We start from the raw sequence: 9,899 nt of genomic DNA on the forward strand, positions 1-9,899 counted from the left end.
AGCCTGAGCTGCTTCTGCTGCTGGGTTGTTGCGGGAGAACGTCTTGCAGGCACCCCAGCTCCAGCTCCCTGTCTCCTCAGGTCAGGGCACTGGTCACGCAGGGTCCTTGCTCCATGGGCACGCCCCGGTTGTTTTAGGGGCTCCCGGGGCTAGCACTTCTCTTGGGGGGGTGAGCACGACCAGACCCCTGGAAGCCCTCCCTGCTCCATCTGCCCCTAAACTCCCTTCCTTGGCTGAGGTGGAAGGTGAAGGCAGGAAAGAGCCAGGTCCTCTTTCTACTGACGCAGTGGAGAGGGAGGCAGGGTGGGAGATGCGTCCTGGGGAGCCCGGGGGTCTCGGCCTCACTGAGCTGGGGGGAGGACCAAGGCCTCCTAATGGTTGCTGGCCCCACGGACGTCTGGGTGGCACAGCACACACTGGCCCGGGGACTGGCTCGGTCAGGGTCCACTGTCTTCAGCTCCCCGGCTCCTCTTCCTAGAGAAGAGGCCCTCCTCCTGACGTCTCTCAGAAAGGCAGCCCACCCCGTGGGGTGGCAGAGGACGGGAGGAGGGCTCTAGGCCTGCGGCGTGGACGAGGGGGTCAGGCGGGCTGGCTGTCTGCCCCCCACCACGGGCAGCCCTGCCGCCCGCCAAGCGGAAGTCCCTCGGGGCCTTCTTCTCGCTGACTGAATACCCAGGTGAATTTCCCCAGGGTCGGTTTCTGACAGATGAGCTGGTGGACAGTTTTCCTCCGACCCTCTCTGCACACTGGCCAGCAGGACTGCTGCACAGACCGGCAGAGGAGGCTGGAAACCTGCTTTCACGTTCCCTTTCAGAACCGTTACCGGAGATTACGAGTTGACCTCAAATCTGAGCCTGTGTTTACGCGCCTGGTTGAAGGCAACCGAGCCGGCTTCCGGGCACCCCCGTTCTGCGGGGCAGCTTCGGGCGGGGGCACAAAACTGGTAGCCAGCGATCAGGTCTGCCGGCCTTCCCTCTCGACACACCGCCGCCGCGTGTGGAAATTGCTCTGGGCTTAATCCTACTTACAGAGAAAACCATCTTTTTAGGGATGTCGGTGCCATCCTGCTTCTGGGGCTTAATCTTATGTAGGAGGAATATTAGAGTTTGGGATTCTTCAGGAGAAAGCTTGTGTTTTGTGACAGAAGGAAAAAATGTTAAGGTAAATAACAATAAGGAGGTTTGGAAGAATTTGAGCTCCATAAATGGGCTTTCTGCCTTCCATTCCCGGGAGGAAGAGGTTTCCTTTCTCTTCAGAAAATTCAAAATCAGAAAGCATTAGAGACAGTTCTAATTTTGAACACCGCTTTTCTTATTGGCATTTTCCTCCAGCAACCATTTAAGGATTTCCACTGTTAGTGTTTTGTTATAGAATTAATTTCTACTGTGTTACTTAAAAAGTATTAAATAATTTTAAAATATCTAAAGGTAAAATGCATTCATTCTTAGGTGATGTTTTATATTACACATTTTTTTGGAACTGGATACTGCTCCTGTTTTTACTAAAAAATGTATAGAAACAGTTTTAAATAGAGCCTCGGCACTAGTTTTGTAAAATATTTTACAGGGTGCACGTGCCGGGAATGCATTTTCTTTTATGTATTTTCGTGCCGTGGCTGCTCTTCCGCTGTTGGACCGATCCACTTCTGGGTCTGCTGTTAGCAGTGCCGGAGGCTCCAGGGCTGGGACTGGCGGTGGAGGGATCTCTCCCTTCCGAGCTCAGTTGCATTTCTAGCTTTTGCAAATAGATGGCACTTTCCCCTTACCCAAGAACAGCCCTCGCAGGGCTTCGCACAGGGAACACACACAATGGTCCCTGTGTAAGTCAGACGTGTATTTGTTACTATTCACGTGGAAGCTGGAGAGATTAAAATTAAACCTCTCCGAAGACAGCAGTATTGCATCTCTCTTAACTGCTAAAACCTTAAACACACAACTACCCCAGGTATGAAAATTAGCACATTTTCTTATCTGTTTCTCTGATTTTTATTCTGCATTGGTGCATGGCGATCTTTGATCCGGAAGAGCAAAAGAAGATAGTGTAATGAAAGTTAGATTGGAAATAGCATTGTGTGTGGCTGTGAATGTTTTTGGTGATTAATTTGTTGCAAAAGGCCCTTGTGAATATCTTAGCTTCCTCCTATCTGCACACACGTGTGTGCAGGCACACGCGCACACGTACGCACACACACACACACAGAGGAGGCTTACAGCCCCTCACGCACACAGAGGGGAAAAAATCCGGCTGTTGTCTTGCAAGTGTTACTTATCATATTAATTAAAATCTGGTGACACGATAACACCACCAGCTGTGTGGGAAAGCGAGGGAAATTAACAAACGTTTGATTTGTTGTCTTGCTAATGTGACACTTATTATACAGGTCAGAGTAAAACAATACCTCAGCCAAAATATGCTAATGTGCGCGGAACTGTTGCGGTTGTAAAAACATTGGTGTTTATTATAATGAGGCAAAATAGCACGCTACCTTTAAGAGAATGAAGTGATCTTAGAATCTAACCGCAGAACTAAATTTTCAACCACTGAGTCGTTGGAAGTAAAAAAAAAATGCATTTAAAAACTTGTCCTATGTAAGTTTCCAAAAAGCAATATAAGAACTTGTTTTAAATAATTTGAGTTCAAAGACAACACATTTGCTGTTTCCCGTTAAAGTAGTTTTATTAGGATAAGAGGGGAATTCCGTGGAGCGCGAGCAGACTGCACATGCTGCTGGTTCTCTGTCATCAGTCAGTCAGATGTGTAAAGATGGGGGTGGTTTACTGTTGGGTGTTGCTTAAGGTGAAATATGAAATTCTTTTGTTCATATGCATGCCCCTACTAAGAATGACAGCTGAAATTTTTTTTAAAATAGTATAAAAGAGTGTAGTACCAAAGAGTACAATTTTAAAGGCACTTGCTGCTGCCTCAGGCCCCCTTCCTCCTCACTTGGCTCCACACCCACTCTCAATCCTGCAACTAAAACAAAGCATACTTTTTCAAAATGCCAGGCAGACTTCTTCCCTTTCTCCGTCACTCTCTGAGTCAGCAGTTAGAACCTGTGTCTGTAAGTCCAAGCTGGGGCGGGGGTGCGGTGCAAATGCAAAGATAAGTCACCTCAGACATTCCTTGGAGGTCACGTTCAGCGTTTTGCATCTATGAGCTCACACGAACATCCGATTTTTACCTTCCTCGGCGCTTTCTTACCCCAGCACAGTTTATTTTCCTTCGTTCCCTTCTGGGGTTTGATCATGGGGTGTACGAAGTCGATCATTTGTTTGACAGTCCTTGACAGCAGGTTATGTAGATTTTGCCTAAGAGAACACCAGTCATTGGGAGCAGAATTTTGAGCGAGCCTTCTACATCCAAGGTCAGATGGTGGGATCAGACGGGACGGGATGGGGACCCCTTTCCCACCTAGGGGCAGGGCGGTGGGAGCCCAGGAAGGCTCAGGTGCCCTGACCGGCCAAGCTCACCGGCAGGTTCAGAGCGCCTTGCTTCTCTTGGGGCCCTGTCCTTTTAAGTGTGAATACTTCCCACAACACGGGTCTAGAAGCTGCGTGAGGTGGTATGTGGGTCCCTGTGAGGTGACCTTGGGTCTCAGCACTCACCCCCTTTGGGGCCCCCCTGTAATGAATGCATCACTGTAGATTCCTTTGGCAGAGGGGAAATTGCTTTGTATCTGTTTATCACAATATCCTGAATAATTTCACTCAAAAAGCAAATGCCTGATAATTAAGTCAAAATGGCAATTTCCGAATGCTGGGGGTTCTGGGACAGTTTGGGCTCTAAGTTGTGAGTTTAGAAATGCTGCAATAACACTTTGCTTTCAAGCCATCTAACCAAGCTCCACGGAGAGGGACCCTTGTCGCTGATTAAATCTATATAAATAAACACGTCTGCGTCTGTGGGGAGCACGGCGTGATTAGGTTCAGAATATGACACTGTGCACACATATTCTCAGCCATTGGGAGGTAATTTTCAGCTCTGTTCAAACTGACAGAGCAGGCAGAGGTTAGCACGCCAACTAAACTTCCTTTTCTCCAAATCCAGTAGCTTTAATTAAGTCTGTGCGACAGAACTGGCATTTCAACATACAAAGACGTTTAACTCTGACCTCCCAAAAAAAGAGTTTATTTAGCTTTGAATGGATTTTTTTTGTGCTTTGAAGAGCTTTTTTTCCCCCCCAAACATTAAATTATTAATGAAAGAGCGAAAGCAGTAAATCGCAGACAATGATACACGTTAGAATTGTGGCTGCCAGATACACATGGAAGCAGAAGAAAATTTCCAGTATTCTTTAGGTTTTTGTTTCCCGCTCGCACCCTGGAAGATATGTATAGATTCGGGGAGCAAGCTTTTGTGTAAACTTCCCACTTCGGGGTAACCAGGGGCAGGCCCACAATATATTCAGTCACGTTGAGGAGAGCGAAATCAATAGCAGAGACGTGCCGGGACAATTTGAATCTATTAAATAAATGTCATCCAAACACCATTACATATATTAAAAAACACACTTAACGTTGATGAAAAAATCAAGGTATGTTATTCTATTAGGGGAAGATGATTGAACAGGGAAATGGACCTTTCCGGCAGCATCACTAAATAGTTTCTGAGCCTGAGCTCCTCAGCAGGCCCCTTACCTGCCCCTTACCTACCCCACAAGGAGGCCAAAAAACAACAAGAAAAACCTATTTTCAGGGGCCATGGGAGTGAGGTGAGTCCTCGGCGTTATGAGGCAGGCTGATTTGCCGAGGCTGTGTTAGGATGCTGGGACTTTGTGGAAGCCAGGGGCTGCTTAGTATCATCTACTTAAAAAAATCGTTACAAATCACCCGGAGGAAGGCTGCTGGGGCTCGGGGGTTTCTCTGTTCAGCTCACGTGTGCGCTTTTCCCAAAGCCTCCAGCCATAAACCTCAGGAACATTCCAGGGCAGGAAGCATGCAGATTCACCCTAGAAGGAAGGGCCCGTGCGTGTTTGCCCAAGTCCTGGGACAGATCTACACCGCGCTGGCTGGGTGTGCGGTGTGAGCGGCCCGGCTGTAGCCGGCACCTTTGCACGGTGTGTTTACACTTTTCCTCCCCTTCAGGAGGGAAAGCAACTGGCCCCAGGCAGATAGATGCACGCCCCGATTTGAAAGAGTTTTGTCAGCTGGAGAGAGCCCTTGCTTTTGTGTGTCTGTCTCTTTTTTAAATAAACCTCCTCGGTTTGTTACCCGCCCTCCTTCAGTTTTCTGGGCCCCTCTTTGCTCAGCTAGCTGCCACGAAGGCTGCCGGCTCTCCGAGCGCGTTGTCTGCCCTGCCCCTTGCTCTGGGAGGATGCTCTGAGCACGTCTCTGATACCTGGCTACTGTGCCTCCTCTCCTTCTCGTAACGTTAATCTATGCGATTCTGCTCACGTTCATGTTAATTGTTACTTGCATGAGACCTGAAACAGTCCATCCTCACGACGCAGCGGAGTCTGCTGTGGTTGTCAGCCTGCCTAAGGAGTTTGGAAAGCCAGCATATGAAAACGGCCACTGCCCCAGGCTCCCGTCCCTGCCGCAGTCACCGTTCAGCCCAGAGCAGCTACGGGCCGCAGTTCCTGGAGGGACAGGGCGCATCCCTTTTAAACTGTGCATAACGTAAGACCAGATGAGACCAACCAGCTTTAGCATGTAGGAAATATACCCCTCGGATAATTAACTGTTCAGTGCGTGACTCTGTTGTTCCCTTACTCAGAAGGGAGACAAGGACACATTTCTGACGTTCTGACGTTAACGTTCGCTCTTCCATCTGCCTCGGAAAACACCTGAGCCCTGGACTAACCTCCTTCTGCCTCAATAATGGTTAAACTGAGCGTTATTCTGGTTGCCCTGCTCCCATGCCGTGGCAATGTGGCATTAATATATTATTTATTTCCTCTAATTCTCACAAATACCGGGGAGGGTGTGGTGTAGAGAAAAGAAATTCAAAATATACCATTTGGGTTTTAAAGACAGTTTTTGAAAAAGAGCAATTTCCATATATCAACACTTTTTGGTGAGATCCATGAAACATTTTGATATGATTTAGCAAAAACAGTTTTTGCATCAGGAACGTTCTAGCTACCTCATCTGCATATGTAAAGAATGCAAAATGGAATCACATTAGGTGTAAATTCAATGCAAGAAAAAGACGTCCTTTAATGCAGCATTACTGTCGGAAATTCAAATGCCCCGAAGTCATAAAAGCCAGCCTTCCGGTTCTCAGCAGTTACAGCTGGTGGCTTTGCACAGGTGGCATTGTGTGTGCTGAGAGGGTCCCACCTCGAGAGGGGAATTTCGGGTCCGCTCACCCCAGTGGTCTCGGGAGGAAGGCCTGGGGGCCGCAAATCAACGGTGAAGGGAGGTTTTTCTCAGCTGAATCACAGCTTCCATTTCCAAACTGAAACTGCGGGTAGATGGATCTTTTCTTATTAGAAGAGATGCCAGTTATGACCCTGGGGAGAATATAAGCCACAGGGTAAAACAGATGAGTCCCCCTCTGTCCACGAGGAACGCTGGACTCTGCTTGGGGTGTGACGACAGGCTTGGTTCTCTGTCCAAACCAGAGTGAATGTTGTGATTCTCCGGCAGGGTCGTTGGGCAAGGCTATTGTTTGTTAAATGGTTTGGAAACAGATTCCCTAGGCCAAGTAAGGTTGCCCACAGCACGGCCTGTTCCGGTGCTGGCCCCGCCCTAGAACTGAAATCTGTAGCACGCTCAGGTGGAGTGAGCAGTGGACCTGTCTTACGTGATCTCCGGCCTTCAGGCATGTTTTTCCATCTCAAACCTGGGGAAACTGAGACTGGGGGGCTGTGAAACGTTTCAGAGACCTTATCCAGCGGGCCAGCCTCTGAACTCAGAGTGGTCACATCTCCTTTGGGCCGCAGGATTCCTCTTCTCTTTCTTCCTCCTCCTTCTCATCTCCTCCTTCTCCTCCTCTCTCTTCTTCCTCTCATATTACCATTACCAGCATCATCATCACCATCATACTCACCACTGTCAAACTCTCCACCATCATCATCATGACCACCACCATCATCACCATCACATTTACCACCATCATCACCACCCTCATCATCACCATCCACCACCACCATCATCATCATCACCATCCACAACCACCATCATCACCACCACCATCAAAATCACCATCATCACCACCACATTTACCATCATCACCACCACCCTCATCACCACCCTCATCATCACCATCACCACCACCATCACCACCACCACCATCATCACCACCACCATCATCACCATCACCACCATCACTACCATCACCACCACCACCACCACCACCATCAGTATCATCACCACCACCACCATCACCACCCTCATCATCATCATCACCACCACCATCATCACCATCCTCATTATCACTACCACCACCATCATCATCACCACTACCACCATCATCACCATCACCACCATCATCATCACCACCCTCATCATCACCATCCACCACCACCACCATCACCACCACCATCAACATCACCATCATCACCACCACATTTACCACCATCATCACCACCCTCATCATCACCATCCACCACCACCACCACCACCCTCACCATCACCACCACCCTCACCACCACTACCCTCACCACCACCAGCAGCACCATCACCACCACCACCACCATCACCACCACCACCATCATCACCACCCTCATCATCACTATCCACCACCACCACCATCACCACCATCATCACCACCACCATCAACATCACCACCACCACCCTCACCATCACCACCACCCTCACCACCACCACCCTCACCACCACCAGCAGCACCATCACCACCACCACCACTATCATCACCACCATCACCATCACCACCCTCATCATCATCATCACCACCATCACCACCCTCATCATCACCATCTACCACCACCATCATTACCACCATCATCACCACCACCACCCTCATCATCATCACCAACATCACCACCCTCATCATCACCATCCACCACCACCATCATTACCACCATCATCACTACCATCACCACCACCCTCACGACCACCATCATCAGTCACCATCATCACCACCACCATCAACATCACCATTATCACCACCACCATCATCACCACCATTAACATCACCACCACCACCCTCACCATCACCACCACCATCATCAGTCATCATCATCACCACCATCAACACCACCATCATCATCACCACCACCATCACCACCACCACCATCACCACCATCACCACCATCATCACCAGCCTCACCACCACCACCACCGTCACCACCACCACCATCATCACCATCACCACCATCACCACCAGCCTCACCATCACCACCACCGTCACCACCACCACCACCATCATCACCATCACCACCATCACCACCACCACCATCATCATCACCACCATCACCACCACCACCATCATCATCACCACCACCACCACCGTCACCACCACCACCATCATCACCATCACCACCATCATCACCAGCCTCACCATCATCACCACCGTCACCACCACCACCATCATCATCACCACCATCACCACCACCCTCACCACCACCATCACCATCAGTTACTATCACCATCATCCTCATCCATGCACAGCGTGCTTTCTGAAAGAGTCACAAAAGGCTTTCTCTCCATGGATCTCAACTCAAATCCTTGGGAACTAGAAGGTGTTGCTCCTTTTATTTTTGACTTGTTCAAGGTCAGGGCTGAACCAGCCTTGAATCTATGAGTTCTGACTCTAAACTCCTCTTGCTTTCAGCCTCCTGCTTGCAGGTGATGGTAACACACAGTACATTTGTCTTGCGGAGGCAGAAGCAGTAAAGTTCACAGCGGATTTGGGTGCAGACGGGAGAAAGGGAGCTGCAAGGTTTCAATACCTGTCACAGTTGGACTTGAACCCAGCTGCTCAGAAGCGACCACAGAACCATCTTCTTGTACAGCTTCTCTGGGGTGTGGGGAGGGAGAGTCCCCAAGGCCTACACCCCCACATCAGGGAGAAGCCAGGGGCCCCAGGAGCTGGTGGGAGATTGGAATGCCTCCAGAGCCCTGCATCCTCAGGACCAGGTGCTCAGGACAGCTCTTCCTCGGAAGGAAACCAATCACGCTCCCCACTAGTAGATTAGGGGCAGGTCGGGTCAGAGGCTGATGCTGCAGGCCTTCAGGCTGCCTCAGCCCTCACCAAGCTGAGCTGCAGCTGCAGGAGCCCTGGCTTCTTGCCCGCTTCCCCTGCACCCAGCGGTTCTCATCCATCATCACCCTTTATGATGGTGGTGGTGATGGTGATGATGGTGATGATGGTGGTGATGGTGATGATGGTGGTGGTGATGGTGGTGGTGGTGGTGGTGGTGGTGGTGGTGGTGGTGGTGGTGGTGGTGATGGTGGTGGTGATGGTGATGGTGGTGATGATGGTGGTGATGGTGGTGCTGGTGGTGGTGGTGGTGCTGGTGGTGGTGGTGGTGGTGGTGATGGTGGTGGTGGTGGTGGTGGTGGTGGTGGTGGTGGTGGTGATGGTGGTGATGGTGGTGATGATGGTGGTGATGGTGGTGGTGGTGATGGTGGTGGTGATGGTGATGATGGTGATGATGGTGGTGGTGGTGGTGGTGGTGGTGGTGGCGGTGGTGGCGGTGGTGGCGATGGCGGTGGTGATGGCGGTGGCGGTGGTGGTGGCGATGGCGGTGATGATGGTGATGGTGGCGATGGTGGTGGTGATGGTGGTGATGGTGGTGGTGGTGGTGGTGGTGATGGTGGTGGTGATGGTGATGGTGGTGGTGGTGGTGGTGGTGGTGATGGTGGTGATGATGGTGATGGTGGTGATGGTGGTGGTGGTGGTGGTGGTGGTGATGGTGGTGATGATGGTGGTGATCATCATACCCTCCACACCACATCCTGGTTCATGCTCAGGTCCAAGGGGCCTGGGGC

Source organism: Giraffa tippelskirchi, chromosome 12 (assembly GCF_054371585.1).
Source record: "Giraffa tippelskirchi isolate mGirTip1 chromosome 12, T2T-mGirTip1v1.2.pri, whole genome shotgun sequence".
NCBI classification, from domain to species: domain Eukaryota; kingdom Metazoa; phylum Chordata; class Mammalia; order Artiodactyla; family Giraffidae; genus Giraffa; species Giraffa tippelskirchi.